Consider the following 18,734-nt stretch of genomic DNA (forward strand, 5'->3'; position numbering starts at 1 on the left):
TAAACACAGGATGTAGACAGAGATTACTTGTAAGCCCCTGCTAACCTACATTTTCATTGCAGAACAACCAAAAACAATCATTTATTCTATAAAATTAAAGACCGGTGTGTGTTTCCATCTTAACAAATAAATAATAGCATTTGAATAGAAAGTTTGTATTTTCACCTCTTTTTTTTTATCATGAACACTTGAGAGCTCACATGTGCTAGCTATTGACAAAACTAATTTCAAATCATGATGCAATCTAGTCCTTGTTTTATGAATTGGGTATGGAGGGGGTACAGAAGCAGGAAGGATTAGAAGTGTTGGGGAGAAGGAAAGTATGGAGAGAATGTGGGGAGAGACATTTGAAATTGAGGGACAGTATAGAAAAACTTAGCTCAGTGGTAAGTTTCAGGAATCAATGAGTGTGACCCTAGTGAAGACTCCTAGTACTGTAGCATATGGAATCTGAACTATCTTTTATAGCAAGGCAAGCTTCCAGTGTTGACACTGGAGTGCGTTGATTGAGTTGTTGGTTGAGAGGGTCCTGTGGAGATCTCTAAATAGCCTAGGTTGATGCTACAACACACAAAGTGTAACTGCCCAAAAATTCAGTTATGCCCCTTTTCTCAAGGGCGGCATCCAGATTGCTTATAAAGCTTAGAGAGGTTGAGATGGTCCCTTCAGGCCTATGTTCTAGTCTCTTTAACTGTACAGTTTATGGGAAAACAGAGCCTGAATTTAAGATCTCCATTTGGTACCTCTATTCGGGGCTCACGAAACACCATGGAAGAAGATGATAAAACTGTAGACATTCCTGGGTATGAAGAAAATCTGGAGAAGATCAGAACATGGCAAACTGAATCAACTAAACATAGTTCATATGGATTAACAGACTGAAGTAGCAAGCACAGGGTCACAAGTATGAACACCATGTCTTCTACCTGTTAGCTTGGTGTTAAAGGAGGTGTAGCTCTGACTTTTTTACCTGCCTTCAAGAATATTTTCTTCCTATTAGTTTGCCTTATCAATCCTTGATGTGAGTGCTTTTGCCTTGTGGTATTCTTTCTTGTTTTGTCCTGTTTGGTTGTTTTCGATTAAATGTCTGCTTTTTTCCTAAGAGAAATGGTAGGGGATTATATCTGGGTAGTTGAGGTGAAGGAAACATGTTTCATATGGAGATCCAGACATCCCCACATAGCCTTCTTTATATAACTTCTCTGGATCAGTGTATTTTAGCTTGATTATCATTTACATAACAGACACATACATTTTTAAGTGCATATATTCTAAATCTGTCTTGCTGGGTCTAGATCATCTCAGGATGATTGCTCAAGTTCTGTCCATTTGCCTACAGATTCCATGATGTCATTTTTTAACAACTGAGGAATAGTACATTTTGTAAATGTACCATATTCTGCTGAGGAATATCTAAGTGTTTTCTAGTTTCTGGATATCATGTATAAAGATGCAAAGCCCATAGTTGAGCAAGTGTCTATGCCCAACAATGGTACGGCTGAATTGAAAGGTAGATCAATGTCCATTTTTCTGAGAAATTTCCATATTTACTTCAAATAATGATGATTAAAATCTTGCACTCTTACCAACAATGGAGGTGTGTGCCCTTTGTTGCACATCTTTAGCATCACCTGCTGGGAATGTTTGTGATTTTAGTCATTCTGATCTGTGTAAGTTGAAATAGCAAAATACTTTAGATTGGCATTTCCTTGAGGACTAATGATGTGGATCATTAGAACTAGTGTTTCTCAATAATTGAACATTCCTCTATAAAAAATTCACTCTTTATATCTGCCCACCCCCAATGTTTTAATTAAATTATTTGTTATATTAATAGTTTCTTGAGATCTTTACTTCTTCTCAGTATTAGCCCTCTTCATAGTGAGAGTTGATAAAATTCTTGTCCAGTACTCTAGTCTATTGGTTTGTCCAATGGTTAATTTCTTTTGATTAACAGAAGCATAGTTTATTATATCAGAAGGATCAATCAGTTGTTATTTATCAAATCATGTTGAGATTGATGCTACAATAAGACCAAGACCTTCATAGGATCTGAAACCTTCGCATAACTTATCTCATTACAAAATACCATTTAGACCATGAAACTCAGCATGTAGACAGCACCAGTTGTGAAAATGAAAAACAAACCTTAATTCACCAAACTTCATAGTTCTTGAAAATTCCTTAAATGTACTAACCTTAAATTTTGGATTCTGTCATTCTGGTTCTGGTTAACTATTCTTGTTCGTTGAAGTAAATTTATCCAGAATATTTTTTAAGTGTTTCAGATTTATAATTTCTCATTAACGATGAAAATTGCCAGTACTTTAAGCATTACTTATTATGGGACCAAGACTTAACAGTTAAAACTTTATAGACATAAATTCACAGAAAGAAGTCTTTCCAAAAAAAATTTAAATTGTATCTGTCAATGTATTTATCCCCTAAACCATGAACTTTGTAGAAGACTTATAACTGAGAAATTATGACTCCTCTGGTAAACCAGAAAATATTGTTACTTCAGTGTTTAAAATGAATGTTCTGTCGAAGTTAATAAGAATATGTAGCATCTTTTTAAATTATAACATTCTTTAAACTATAGTGAAATTTAATTTGTTTTAATAAATGGGATTGTATTATAGTTAATGATATGATAGATATCTCTGTCCGTGGCTAATAGAAAAAACAACAAAATAAGGAACAAAGAAAAATATAAAACTGCAGCCAAACCATTAAGTCTGTCAAATTTCATGTACAAGTGTAAAATAAAGGAAAATGTTTAGTCTGATCCTACACAATTGTGACAGGATAGATGTTTAATTAAGAGAATTTTTCTGACAAAATATAAGCCACCGAAAAATTCTTCACAATTTTATGTACCTATGTTAGAATTACTGAGATATTATGATTTATGTAATTAAAATGTGTCAAGTATATTATGTACGCATTATGAATGGGTACTTAATATTATAAATCCACATGTAGTATTTTCTGAAATTTAAAATATTTTATCCTATAGAATAAAACCGGATATAAATTTAACTCCAAATATATTAAGATAAACATGTTTAACCAGATAATGTCATTTTACTCCATGTGTTCATATATGCCTATCCTATAAGAAATTACAAATTCAAATTACATCATTTCATATAAAAAATAAATTAAACTCAGAGATAAAAAGTTACTGATAAAAAATATCCATTAGAGCCAAAAGGTTGATATTGGACCTAGCTTTTGAACATTGCAATCATGAATCGGAATGGTGAGTGTGTGAACAAAACATTACTCACACCAAAGAAACAAATATATATATATATATATATATATATATATATATATATATATATATATATATATGAATTTACAAACTGATGGGCTCACAAAGGTGTGATGAGATGATTAATGGCTTCTTTTACTTATCCAAATCAACAATGTTTTGTTTTGTTTTATAAAGCTGAAATGCTTATCCTAAGAAAGATTTAGGTCTACACTGGGATACCTAGTATTTGGTATGCTGGCTGTCATGTCACTAAGAATTTTCCATTGATTTGAAAGCAATTTGTTGGTTTTAACTAGATGGGAGCCATCTTCTCTGGTGGCTAGCCCACAACAATGCAAAGTCCACCATGGGGCAGGGATGGTTGACAGAAGAAAGCTGACTTACCCTTTGGTGGGCAGAAAGAAAAAGAAAATAGAGAAACTGAGAACAGGCCTGAGAACCAGATATTTCCTTCTAGGTCACACTAAATATATTCTTTTTTCTTGAACTTGGCAATAACTACCAAATATCAACGACCTAGTTAATGCATTGTCAGACTAGGAATTCATTATTGAGTTAGTATATAAACTAACCTAATCTCCTCAAGATCTATGACACAATCTTTTCCTAATTCATCACCTAGTTCTTGGAAAATACTTACATCCCAATATTTGTTTTCTTCCCATTCTTAAAGCTGTCTCCAGATCTATCTACCCTTCCCAACACAGGAAACCTGCCTTCTTTTAAATTAAAAATAATTTATTCTCCCATTAAGAAAACATGACCACAGCTTTTACTCCTACCCTATCTGCTTCCCCCTCTCCCCTCAATCTATTCTTCCTTTCTTTTCTTATAAAACAGAGCAGAGCTACAAGAGACAACAACCAAAGCAAAGCAAAACAAAATACAACAAGACAAGGCAAAAGCCCTCATACCCAGGGTGAACAAAGTAAGCCAACAGGAAGAAGAGAGTTCCAAGAAGAGTGAGAGTCAAAGAGTTTCGATTTGTGCTGCTCACAATATTCTTAGTTGTAGGTAGGGTCTTCCACTGGAGTATAATCTACTTATGAGCTAAAATTTTATATTAAATTGTTTCTCCCCATTTTTGCAGCTATTTTCAATAACTCCAACGCTGGAGTAAGTATTGCATGAGTTTTCCACTCATTTGTAGTATTACCATGGGTAAACTTCTCTTACACATTGGAAACACTCTTCTTGGTTAATAATTTTCACTCTGATTGCTAACTGAGGTAGCCATTACTATGCATATTTTTGAAGCACTTGCACTGAGTTCTTTGCCTAGGAAAATAGCTGGAGCTAAAAGCATCCTGAGAGAGGCAACCCAGTCATAAAAGAACACTCACTGATAAGTGGATACCATTCCCCAAAAGCTCTGAATAACAAGAAACAATTCACAGACCTTATGAAACTCAAAAAGAACAAAGGCTAGAATGTGGATGCCTCAGTTCTTAGAAGAGAGAAGAAAATACCCAGGGAAGGAAATATAGGGGCAAATAGAAGAGCATGGATTGAAGAAAAAAATACAGACTGCCTCACCTGGGGATCCACCCCATATACAGTTGCCAAACACAGGAACTATTTATGATGTCAAGAAGTCCTTACTGGCAGAAGCCTGATATGGATGCCTGCTCAGAGGCTCTTCCAGAGTCATACAGATACAGTTGAGAATGCTTGCAGCTAACTATCGGACTGAACATGGGGGTCCCAATGAGGGACCTGGAGAAAGGACTGAGGAAGCAAAAAGTGTCTGTAATCCCAGGGGAAGAACAACCCTATCAACCAACCAAACATTCCACAACTACCAGGGACTAAAACACTAACCAATGAACTTACATGGAGAAACACATGGATCTAGTTACATATGTTACAGAGGATAGCATTCTCTGGCATCAATGGAAGAAGAGAACTTTGGTCCACTGAAGGCATGTTCTCCCACTATAGAGAAAAAGCAGGGAACTAAGGTGGGAGGGGGGTTGGAAAAGGGAACACATTCATGGAAGGAAGTAGAGGGGGAAGGGGATCAGAGTGGGGAGGATAGCATTTTAAAGGTAAATACAGAGAATATCCAATAAAAATCATGAAAAAGGATGGTTGAGGAAGGAAAGAATACCATTCCCAGCTATATTTATTCTAGAGGGATAGTAGAGAAATCTTAGACACCTATGAGAGCAGAACAAGTTAAAGTGCACTTCTATTCATGTGTGCATACTCAATTTGTTTTTTATGACTTAACAGAGAATGTGATACCTATGGATTTTCTGTCTATCGGAACTGTGCAGCTGGTTTGTTCACAGTGACTATATTAGTTTTAGAGGTCACTACATTTTGAAGAGTTGTGGGAAGGAAGGTTGAAGGAGGCCTCTATGATCCTTTGGTTGATTGGGTCAGAGATGAATAAGAGACCACTGCATGTTTCCAGATATATATCTAGATAACAGACTTGGGGTGGTGGGAAGGGGCGATTGCTCCTCAAGATGAATTGTGAGAGATGTGGGTCTGGAGTCAGATTACTTGATGCCCTGGGTTAGCATGGAGTGCTCTTTGGAGTTTGTTCTGGGACACAGCAATAAGATGAGGTAGAGAGGGTTGTAGGGATAGTCTGTAGGGTACAGAAGGGTTGTGGGCATGGGAAAAAGAAGGCTTCAGCTCATTTTCTGTTGCAGCACCAGGGACAAGACTGCAGGAATGCTCCATAGAAATAGTCTGCAGCTATCCTACTTGGTTTTCTGGTACGCACTAGTAACAGAAGGTTTAGTGGGAAGTGAGTGACGGAGTTGGGGGCTGTGATTAAGCAATGAGGAGGACCAGGATAGTTAGGAATGGATGGTTTGTGGTACCCATAGAGATGTGGCAAGGAAGAGAGAGAGCTGCAGTTCAATTTCATGTGGTTGGGTCTGGGAAAGCAGATAACAGTTTTATTCTCTCTATTATTTCTAGTTTAATATTTAGCAAGGGGAAGTCATCAAATGAAAGGCTGTTTACCAACATGACATTTAATAAAAGGATTTTTTTTATCTGTAACACTTCTTATGTGTAGGTAATGCTAGGTAGTGTGCAAGCAGATAATTTTGGCTCCGAGTCATTATGAACTGAGTAAACTCAAAGCCTATAACCATGTTTCCAGAAGCTCAAAGATGCTTTTCAAGATTCATAGACATGAGTTGATATCAATCGCTTTAACATTCTGCATATTTGTCACTGTGCTGTACTTAAAGATGCACATTTTATTTCTTTCACTAAATAATCTACAACTGAATCATAAATCAAAAAGATACATAGAAATGAAATGACTAGTCAAAAAATTTCCATTTTGAATTTAAGAATAAATTGCAGGGTGTTGTGTTGTTGTTGTTGTTGACACAAGCTGTATCTCATATATTTGTCCCTAAGTTGAACTTTCCCACACAATTTCCCCTACAAAGCAACACATAGATGAATTATGTAAAATAAAATAAGAGTTGATATTTGTCAATAGCTCATTTTATGTAAAAATGTAGAGAGTGTCTTTGAGCAAATTTATATCTAAAATTCTCCAAAAAAAAAAAAAAAAAAAAAAAAAAAAAGAGAACTGATATTTTGTGGGAACTAAACGTTTAACAAGATGCTTTAGGGAGGACAGAATACCATTACCAAGTACATTTCTCCAGGTACAAGAGAGAAGCTGGAGCTCTGTTATACACTTCTGAGAGCAGACCAAGTAAGAGAGGACTGCTGCTCATGTGTTCATGCTGAATCTTTTTTTCTTTTACTGAAACCCTGTATGATTTCTTTTTATGAGCAAATCTTCTAAAAATCCTCTTATGCATATGAGTATTAATGTGTTTCACTGCAGGTACAGTTTATTGGATTTTTCTTAAGGAATCCTTCAAGCCTGAAGCCACTGCATTGCAATAATTCTTTTTAAAATGTAAAGTGTTTAATTTTATGTTTATGTCTGTAATATCCATAAAGTTTATTTTTTGTATGAGTACAGAACTAATTTAATTTTACTTTCTCATATATATAACTGAGCACCTGCCATGCCTATCTTCTCTATTTGCTACTTAATTTCTTCATCATATTCTACTCAGAATTCTCTTGGTAGTGGCTGAGTTTATGTGTCCACTTGACACACGCTGGAATTATCACAGAGAAAGGAGCCTCCCTTTGGGAAATGCTTCCAGGAGATCCAGCTGTAAGGCATTTTCTCAGTTAGTCATGGAGGGTTGGTGAGCCCATTGTGGGTGGTGCTAACTTTTGGCTGCTAGTTTTGGGTTCCCTACGACAGCAAATAGAGCAAGCCAGGGAAAGCAATGCAGTAAGCATCACCCCTCCATCTGCACCATCTCCTGCCTCCATGTTCCTGCACTGTGTGAGTTCCAGCCCTGACTTCCTTTAGTGATGGACAGGAATGTGGAAGTATTAACTGAACTAGTTCTTTATCCCCACCTTGTTTCTTGGTCATGATGATTTGTGTAGGAATAAAAACTCTGACTAAGACACCCTGCTTTTCATGTGGAATGACTAAGGTTATGTTAATAGAAACTTGGCAACCTGGATCTATTTGTGTCTGTCTAATTCTAAGACTAGTTTTGCCTTTTTCCATGTCCTATTTTCCCTGTCTGCATCCACAAATAAACAGTATATCACCACGTCTTCTAGAGAAAGTGATAACCACAGTCTAGTGGGGTTTGAATGCTTGAATTTATATGCTTGAATGATAAAATGAAACAATGACGATTTCATTATCCTAAAACCTGTCAAATAACAGACTATACCATGAACAAGAAAATAAATGTTTATTAGAGTAAATCATCAAATGTGATGCTAGGACGTTGTACTTATGTTTATTTATATTAATACATCAAATTTAAAATATTGAGGTGGTATATTTTTTTAAAATCTTGAAATCTATATGCTGAATATAGTAATATTTGAAGTCTAGTATTCTATATTACTTGTAGGAAAACCATTTCTTAGTTATAATAATTAAATATATAATCACATGTAATTAATTTATAAATACATTAATTAAATATAATTAAATACATATGGTAAATATTTTAGTGATAATAATTATGAAATCATTATTTTCTTCGAAGATGATAACTGTGGGATACTTTATTTGAGAAACAATAGTTGAATGTGGTGGCTATTGCTGGCTAAACTTAAAAAAATATAACTCAGGAAACAATGGCCAATTGTTTTCTTATAAGAAACAAATGTTCTTGAAATCATTTAGAAATGATTAAGTAGCCACTTATTTTATTGCTAATCAGTAGGAGATTAATTTTTAAATTTATATCTAATAGCAGATATTTATTTGTTTGAATACATGGATTTCTGAGCTCTTATATGCTCTCTCTCTCTCTCTCTCTCTCTCTCTCTCTCTCTCTCAGTGTGTGTGTGTATGTATGTGTGTGTGTGTGTGTGTGTGTGTGTATGAGTGAGTTTCTTTTTTTGTGTGTGTATGCCATAAAAAACTCTTTAGAACTTGGTTTCTTCTTCCATGTGGTTCCACGGATAAAGAATACTTAGTTTTCAAATTATTTTTGAAGAACCTTTACTTATTCAGTGATCCTGCTGGTAAGTCAGTGCACACTAACCCTGTATACGCGATTTCTATAAGTTTTGAATATGAAAGTCTCAGTAATGTGCTGTGTGAAAGATGTAACACAGATAACAAGAAGAAAATGGACTAAGGTGCCTTATTTTCGTGACTGATAAAAGTACACAACTTGCTTCACATCATTGTGTTAGAGAAATGCCTGGAAATGAGCGAAGCACTGATGGTTGAGCATATGCATGGAAATTATGTTGCAGACTTATGAGTTAGACATGAGTATAAAGTAGACATGGGCTCTATGTATATAAAATCAAAATGCCCTGAGATTTAGCCATGGAAATCAGATGTTATATGAGGTGTGCTACTTTTTCTAAGAAATCACATTATAAAATGAATCTAAAAATATTATCTAAGTGTAGGAGCTAGAGAAAGGACTGAAGGAGCTGAGGGGGTTAGCAGCCCCATATGGAAAACAAGAATATGAACCAAACAACCACCCCCTGAGCTTCCAAAGACAAAACCACCAACCAAAGAGTACACATGGAGGGACCCATGTCTCCAGCTGCATATGTAGTAGAGGATGGCATTGTCTGGCATCAATAAGAGAAGATTTTGGTCCTGTGAAGACGTTTTTTCCTGTGTAAGGGAATGTCAGGGCAATGAGGTAGGGGTGGGTGGGTGAGAGTTGGATAATATTCATGAACAAGAAGATAGGGAGAGAGGGTGGGAGAAGGGGGAAGGGGATAACATTGAAAATATACATGAAAAATATAAAAAAAATCAAAAAAGTACTTAGTTATGTGATTGTTAAAATAATTTGGAGAACAGAGAAAGTTCCAATATCTCGTAAGTAACTAGTGAGGCAAACAGGGATTGCACAAAAAAAAAAAAAAAAAAAAAAAGACAAAAGACTGAACTCTTGAGTTCAGGCCTCACTAGAATTGCAATGCCTAAAGCTTTCATGTTTTTTTGATAAAATAATTTAACAGACTGGGAAGAAAAAAAAATTGTTGGAGCCACAGTCTAGAGTTCAGCAAGAGAACATCAAGGGATGGAGAAAGTGATCAGGGAGACAGAATTTGAGGATTTTGTAACAGAACACAAGGATAAAGACACTATAGACAATAGCCCATTTATGCATTTACATGTGTTGTCTTTTTAAATCTCTTTGATGAAACATACATGACTGGGCTGGAAAAAATGCTGTATGGAGGTTGAAAGTCTTTTACTGAGAATTTTTGCATCTATGATCAAAGAAAAATTATTTTGTAATTGTCTTTTTCATTGTCTTCTTTTTTTCTTTAAGTATTAAGGTAAATGTGACCTAACAGAAATGATTAGTCAATGTTCCTTTTGTTTCCATTTTTGTAAACTTAATGAGAATATTGGTATGAACTTTTCTTTGACATTCTGGTAGAATTCTACAATGAACTAGCTCACCCTCTGCTGTTTGTTTGTATGTTTGTGTAGAAATACTTTAATTGCTACTTCTATTTTACTAAGGATTTTATGTCCCTTTAAATTGTTTATCTAATATTCAGTCACCTTACCTATGTTATGTATATTTAAAATTATTCATTCTTCTAGATTTTTCAATTTTTTGCAGTACAGATATATTTTTCAGCTCTCTGTTGTCATGTCACACTTTTCCTCTTTAGTTTATAATTTTAATTTTTCCCTTTGTTTTGGGGCTAATTTGGCTAAAGATTGAAAATCTTGTTGATTTTCCCATAAAAACAAGTTTTTTTTTTCTTTTAATTTTTGTTGTTAGTTTGGTTACTACTTACCTCCTACCCTTTCTCTTTGTCTCTGTTTCTATTTCTGCCTGCCTCTCTCTCTCTCTTTCTCTCTCTCGGTGTGTTTTTGTGTTTGTGTTTTTTTTTAATTCTAAGGCTTTCAGACTTGTTTTGCAGTTACTATTATAAGCTATTTCCGATTTTATTTTGAATGTGGGCAAAGAGAGATATAAAGTTCCCTATTTATAAAAACAAAACAAACAAACAATCAAAAATGTACTCATTTTCTTTTCTTTAAAGCCTATCTCAGCTTCACCTCTCCCCTCCTTCCATTCCTTCCCTTTCCCCTTCCCTCTCCCATTTCACTTTTCGTTTCTCCTCAGAGAAGATATGTTCTCCCATAAATATGAAGTAATCTTGGCACATTATATTGCAGGAGGGCTAGGCATCACCAATTATGCCTAGAGAAGGCAACTTGGTTAGGAAAAGTGGTCCAAATGTATTAACGGAGTAAGTCCCTGTCCAGTTGTTAGGGTTCTCAAGTGAAGTCTCAGCTACACATGTGATATATGCATAGGCAGCCTAGGTATGTCCAACGCATGTTCTTTGGCTGGCAAATATAGTCTGTGAGTCCTTTGGGGGCCTTCATTAATTCCTTCTGTATGTTTGTCTTGTGGAATCCTTGAACTTTCTCTCCTTCAATGCTTTCTTCCCCTCCTCCACAAATTTCCCACTCTGCCTAAAGTTTATTTGTTTATCTTTCACCATCAGCAACTTAGTATTGTTTCTCAGAGGACAGTTATGATAGGTTCCTGTCTGCAATATAGAAGAGCAAGTAGAGGACACTATTTACAGTGTGAGGAGTAGACTCGCATGGCATGGATTTCAAGTTGGGATTGTCATTGGTTGGCCACTCATTTCTGTGCCATTTTTATTTGCAAGTAGAAAAAATTGAGGTTAAAAGTTTTGTGGGTTGATTGGTGTTACCCATACCTCCAGGGGAAGCTGTATTTGGCTTTAAGAGGTAGCTGTTTTAGATTCTATATCCAGTATTTTTGGAGTCATACACTCACAGGTTCCTGAGAGTTTTTCTTGTCTTAGGTTTCTAACTTGTCCCAAAGATGTCTTCCATCCGGAATCATTCTCCCAAATCTCTCTCCCTTTGTCCACCCCACACTGGATCACTCCTGTTTTATTCTTGGTCCTCCTCTTTCACCTAGTAACAGCCATGCACACAGTCTCCTGGCTATGTGATTTCGCCTCTCAGTGAGATTCAAGAATCTTCCCTAAGGTTCTCTGTGTTATTTAGCTTCAGTTGTTCTTATTAAACATGGCTATCCTGTACTTTATGGCTAATAGCCACATAGAAGTAAATACAATTCAGAAGTCTAGGTTAACTCACTCAGAATGATTTTTCTCTAGCTCCTTCCATTTGCCTGCAAATTTCATGATGTCCTTGTTATTAATAGCTAAATAGTACTACGTTGTGTAAATACATTACATTTTTTTAATTCAATCTTCAGCTGTGAAACATCTAGTTTGTTTCTAGTTTCTGGCTATTACAAATATATTTCCTATGATCATAGTTAAGCAAGTGTCCTTATAGTATGGTGGAACATCTATTGGGTATATGCCAAGGAGTCATATAGCAGGATATTGAAGCAGAAATACTCTCAGTTTTCTGAGGAACATTCCAACTGATTTTAAAGTCATTATCTATGTTTGCATTTCCATAAATGCAACATAAAGAAGTATTCCCCTTGCTTAACATCTTGAGTGTTACATCTTAGCCATTATCAGGAATATAATATAAAATCTCAAAGTTGTTTTGATTTGCATTTTATATTTTTTTATTTTTATTTTTTTATGTGTCATTGGATTATTTTAAAACAATTTTATTTTAAAAAACAAAGATAAATGTACAGATTTTAAGCATTTTTTTCCATAAAAGTATACAATACATTTTTGTCAGTACTTTTTTTTTTTTAAGGTTTGATAGTGTGATCAAGATCCCACTAGTTCCAATGAACATAAAGTACATATAAAAGAAGATGCAACCTGGAAATAGTAAAAGTTTTCTTGGTGTGTAAAGATTTTTTTTTTTTTTTTACAATGAGCAAACAGTACATGTAATACAGGGTGCAACCCAGAATTAGTCAATGTGTTCTTGGTGGGAAAAGATTGAGTATGACTTATTTTTTTGTTGTTGTTGTTTTGTCTTCTTTTTTTCTTGGACTTCATACAGTCTGTGAGTTGTTTCTGGGGCAGTGCGAGCCTCAGGGGTTAGCATCCCACTATCAGTGACTGCATATTATGTCTGTTCTTTTGTGACTGGGTTATCTCACTCAGAATGATATTCTCTAGATGCAGTCATTTTCTTAAGACTTTGGTTAAGTCATTGTTTCTGGTGGCTGAGTAGTATTCTATTGTGTAAATGTACCACAATTTTTGTATCCATTCATCTACTGAAAAACATCTGGGTCCTTTCCAGCTTCTGGCTATTATAAAAAGAGCTGCTATGAACATTGTGGTGCATGTATCTTTGCTGTGTACTAAAGTGTCTTTGGGGTATATGCCCAGAAGTGGAATAGGTGGGTCTTCAGGTAGTACTATGTCCAATTTTCTGAGGTATCGCCAGACTGATTTCCAGAGTGGTTGTATTAGTTTACAACCCCACCAATAGTTGAGAAGTGTTCCTCTTTCTCCGGAACCTCTACAGCATCTGTTGTCATCTGAGTTTTGGATCTTGGCCAATCTGAATTGTGTGAGGTGGAATCTAAGTGTTGTTTAGATTTGCATTTTCCTGATGGCTAAGGATGTCCAGCACTTCCTCAGATGTTCCTCAGCCATTCGATATTCCTCAACTGAGAACGTTTTGTTTAGCTCTGTACCCCATTTTGAAATAGGGTTGTTTGATTCTCTGGTGTCTAGTTTTTGAGTTCTTTTTATACCTTAGATATTAGGCCTTTATCTGATGTGGAGTTAGTAAAGATCTTTTCCCATTCTTATGGCTGCTGTTTTGTTTTCTTGAGGATGTCCTTAGCCTTACAGAAACTTTGCAATCTCATTAAGTCCCATTTGTTAATCTTTGACCTTAGAGCTTGAGCCATTGGTGTTTTGTTCAGGAAATTTTATCCTGTGCCTATGTGTTCTAAGGTTTTCTCTACTATCTCGTCTAATAGTTTCAGTGTATCTGGTTTAATGTGGAGATCTTTGATCCACTTACACTTGAGCTTTGTACAATGAGATAAGAAAGGGTCTATTTTCATTCTTTTGCATGCTGAGTGCCACTTGGACCAACACCATTTGTTTAATAGGCTATTTTTTTTCCATTGAATGTTTATGGCTCCTTTGTCAAAAATCAGGTGACCATATACGTGAGGGCTCATTTCTGGATCTTCTATTCTATTCCATTGATCCACCTGCCTATTTCTGTACCAGTACCATGCAGTTTTCAGCACAATTGCCTTGTAATATAGCTTGAGGACAGGGATAGTGATTTCCGCAGATGTTTTCTTGTTGTTGAGGATGGATTTCGCTATTCTAGGTCTTTTGTTATTGCATATGAAATTGTACATTGATATTTCCAACTCAATAAAGAACTGGGTTGGAATTTTGATGTGGATTGCATTGAATCTGAAGATTGCTTTTGGTACGATGGCCATTTTTAAAATGTTGATCCTTCCAATCCAATAACATAGGAGATCTTTCCATTTTTTTAGATCATCCTCAAATTCCTTTTTTAGAGGTTTGAAGTTCTTGTCATACAGGTCCTTCACTTGCTTAATTAGAGTCACACCAAGTTATTTCCTAGTTTTGTGATTATTGTGAAGGGTACCTTTTCCCTAATTTCTTTCTCCACATGTTTGTCCTTTGAGTATAGAAAGGCTACAGATTTGTTTGAGTTAATTTTGTATCCAGCCACCTTGTGGAACTTGTTTATCAGCTGTAGGAGTTCTCTGGTGGAATTTTTGGGGTCACTTAAGTACACAATCATGTCATCTGCAAAGAATGATGTTTTTACTTCCTCCTTTCCAATTTGTATCCCCTTTATCTGCTTTTCCTGTCTAATTGCTCCATCCAGCACTTCCAGTACTATGTTTAATAGGTAGGGCGAGAGTGAGCAGCCTTTTAGAGTCCCTGATTTTAGTGGGATTGTTTCAGGTTTACCACAATTAAGTTTGATGTTGGCTGTTGGTTTGCAGTATATTGCTTTTATTATGTTTAGGTATGGACCTTGGATTTCTGTTCTTTCCAGGACTTTTAACATGAAGGGGTGTTGAATTTTGTCAAATGCTTTCTCAGCATCTAGTGATATGACCATATGATTTTGTTCTTTGAGTTTGTTTATATGGTAGATTACATTTATGGATTTCCTTATATTAAACCATCCCTGCTTCCCAGGGATGAAGCCTACTTGTTCATGGTGAATGATCGTTTTGATGTATTGTTGGATTTGGTTTGCAAGGATTTTGTTGAGTATTTTGCATCAATTTTAATAACTGAGATAGGTCTGAAGTTCTCTTTCCTTGTAGGGTCTTTGTGTGGTTTAGGTACGAGGGTTATTGTAGCCTCAAAAAATGTGTTAGGTAGTAATCCATCTGATTCTATCTTTTGGAATAGATTAGAGAGTATTGGTGTTATATCAGCAATAAATGTCTGATAAAATTCTGCATTGAACCCTTCTGGACCTGGGCTTTTTTTGGTTTGGAGGCTTTTGATGATTTCTTCTATTTCTTTGGGAGTTATGGGGTAAATTAGATGGTTTAGGTGGTCCTGATTTAACTTTAGGATCTTGTATCTATCTTGGAATTCGTCTATTTCCTCCAGATTTTCCAATATTGTGGAGTATAAGTTTTTGTAGTAGGATCTGATGATTTCTTGAATTTCCTCAGTTTCAGTTGTTATGTCTCTACTTTCCTTTCTATTTTGCTAATTTATATACTCTCTCTTTGCCCTCTAGTTAGTCTGGCTAGGGGTTTATCAATCTTGTAGATTTTCTCAAAGAACTAGCTCTTGGTTTTGGTGATTTTTTCAATGGTTATTTTTTTTTTCTATTTGGTCTATTTATGCCCTAATTTTGATTATATCTTGCTGTCTACTCTTCTTTGGTGTATCTGCTTCCTTTTGTTCTAGGGCTTTTAGCTGTTCTGTCAAGTTGCTGATGTATGCTTTCTCCAGTTTCTTTTTGAAAGCACTTAGGGCTATGAGTTTTCCTCTCAGTACTGCTTTCATTGCATCCCATAGGTTTGGGTATGTTGTGTTTTCGTTTTCATTGAATTCTAGAAAATCCTTAATTTCTTTTTTTATTTTTTTTTTGACCCTGCTATCGTTTAACAGGGCGTTGTTTAGTTTCCATGTGTATGTGGGCTTTTTGTTGTCTTTGTTGTTGTTAAAGACCAGCCATAAACCATGGTGATCTGAGAGGATGCATGGGAGTATTGCAATCTTCTTATATCGATTGATGCTCCTTCGGTGTCCAATTATGTGATCAATTTTCAAGAAGGTGCCATTGGATGATGAGAAGAAGGTGTATTCTTTTACTTAAGATGATATGTTCTGTAGATATCTATTAATTCCAGTTGGTTCAAAGACTCTGCTAGTTTTACAGTGTCCTTGTTCAGTTTCTGTTTCCATGATCTGTCCATTAAAGAGAGTGGGGTATTAAAGTCTTCCACTATTATTGTGTTGGAGGAAATTTGTTTTTTGAGCTTTAGTAGGGTTTCTTTTATGAATGTGTGTGCTTTTTTATTTGGAGCATATATGGTAAGGATTGAGAGTTCCTCATGACAGATTTACCCGGTAATGAGTAAAAAGTGTGCTTTCTTATCTTTTTTTGCTAACTTTTGGTTGGAAATTTACTTTTTTCGATATTAGAATAGACACTCCAGCTTTCTTCTTGGGGCTGTATTCTTGTTAGTTTTTTCCCACCCTTTTACTCTAAGATAATGTCTGTCTTTGTCTCTGAGATGAGTTTCCTGTATGCAGCAAAATGCTGGCATTTTTTTTTAATGTATCCAGTCTGATAGCCTATGTCTCTTTATTGGGGAGTTGAGTCCATTTATCTTAATAGATATCAAGGAATTGTTGTTTCCGTTTCCTGCTATTATTGCTTTTTTGGATTTAGTAGACTGAGTGTTTTTTTTTTCTGCTTTTGGTTTTCTTGTTTAGGAGTTTTCTTGTCTTTACTAGGATGTATTTTCCCTCATTGTATTGGGTTTTCCACCTATAATTCATTGTAGTCCTGGGTTTGTGTTCAGATATTGTGTAAATTTAGATTTGTCTTGAAATATCTTCATCTCTCCATCTATGTTGATTGACAGTTTTGCTGGGTATAGCAGCTTGGGCTGGCACTTGTGCTCTCTTAGGGTGTGCATGATTTCTGTCCAGGCTCTTCTAGCTTTCATAGTCTCTGGTGAGAAATCGGGTGTGATTCTGATTGGTCTGCCTTTATATGTTACCTGACCTTTTTCCAGTACTTCTTTTAGAATTTTTTCTTTGCTTTGGGCACTTGGTGTTTGGACTATTATGTGTCGGGAGATATTTCTTTTCTAGTCCAACCTACTTGGAGTTCTGAATGCTTCTTTATGCTTGTGGTCATCTAATTCTTAAGGGTAGGGGAGTTTTCTTCTAAGATTATGTTGAAGATATTTACTGTGCCTCTTAGTTGATACTTTTCTCTCTCCTCTATTCCTATTATTCTTAGTTTCAGTCTTCTCATTGTGTCCTGGATTTCCTGGACATTTTGTGTTAGGAGCATTTTGTTTTTTGCATCTTCTCTGGCTGTTTTATCTGTGTTTACAATGTTGTCTTCTGCCCCCAAGATTCTCTCTTCCATCTCTTGTAGTCTATTGTAAATGCTTGCTTCTGTGACTCCTGATTTCTTTCTTAGGTGTTCTACCTCTAGGGTTATCTCTTTTAATGTTTTCTTTATTGTGTCAATTTTTATTTTAAATTCCCTTTTCCTTTCCTTCATTTCTTTGGTTCCTTTTTCCTGTAGTTCTTTGAGTTCTTTGAGTGATTTTCTTGTTTCCTCTTTCAAAGCTTCTGATTCTTTTTGCTTTTCCTCCCGTTGTTGTTAAAGTATCTCTATCAGCATCTTGAGGTATGATTTCAGGTCTGCATCTTCTATTTCTGAATTATTTGGCATTCCAATGTTTGCTGTTATGGGAGAGCTGGGTTCTGGTGTTTCCAGGTTGTCATGGTTTCCTTGGGATATACTCTTTGCTTTCCTCTTGCCATCTTGTTGTCAGTGATATGTTCTTGCCTTTCACTTGTACATGGCCTGTGTCCCTGGATCTCCACTGGTCCAGGTGGCAGATGGGCCTAGCCCTGTTCTGTGCCCCAAAGTCGCCGGGTGAAAACCGAACTTCCAATGCTGTGTCCCTTGTCCCTGGATCAGGCAGAGCAGGGGCGAGCTTTTCGTTTGCACCTCGCAGATATTTCTCTGCCCCCTAGCTGCCCAGATCTCCTACTCACCAATATTTAAAACTTTAGAAACTGCTGCTCCAGGTGGCAGATGGGCCGAGCCCTGTTCTGTACCCCAATGTTGCCGGGTGAAAACAAAGTTTCCAATGTTGTGTTCCTGGCCCCTGGATCAGGCAGGGCAGTGAGTGTGCTTTCTGTGCACACTCTGCAGAGATCTCTCGATTTGCATTTTAATAATGACTATTAAGGTTGAGATTTTGTTTAAGTACTTTATTGGCTCTTAGTTATTTCTCTGTTGAAAATTATCTGTTTAGATTTTTAACCTGTTTTAATTCGGTTGCTTCTTTTGTTAGTTTCTTATCTTTTAAATTCTTTATATTTTAGATATTAGCTTTTGGTCACATCTAGGATTGTTGATGATCTTTCCTCATTCTGGATGCTGTCAGTTTGTCCTACTGATGGTATTCTTTACCTTACAGAAGCTTTGTAGTTTCATGAGACCCCATTTATTTGTTCTTAATCAACGTGATTAAATACTAAGTGTTCTATTTAAAAAGTTATTTCCTGTGCCTACATATGCGAGGCAATTCTTTACTTTTCTTCTATCAACTATATTGTATTCAGTTTTATGTTGAAGTGCTTGATTTGAGTTTTGAGTATGGTGATAAATATGGATCTATTTACATTCCTCTACTTAGAAACATTGAGTTAAAGCAGCACCATGTTTTGATGACACTTTCTT

The 18,734-nt window shown here is 35.8% G+C and overlaps 1 pseudogene across 1 annotated transcript in view; it reads right to left on the bottom strand.

Moving 5' to 3' along the window:
* The window catches only part of LOC308433779 (ATP-dependent RNA helicase DDX18-like), a 38,025-nt pseudogene that overhangs the window by 12,677 nt on the left and 6,614 nt on the right, over positions 1-18,734 (bottom strand). The gene's annotated exons all lie outside the window — the stretch shown is intronic.

Source organism: Micromys minutus, assembly GCF_963924665.1.
Source record: "Micromys minutus genome assembly, chromosome: 20".
NCBI classification, from domain to species: Eukaryota; Metazoa; Chordata; class Mammalia; order Rodentia; family Muridae; genus Micromys; species Micromys minutus.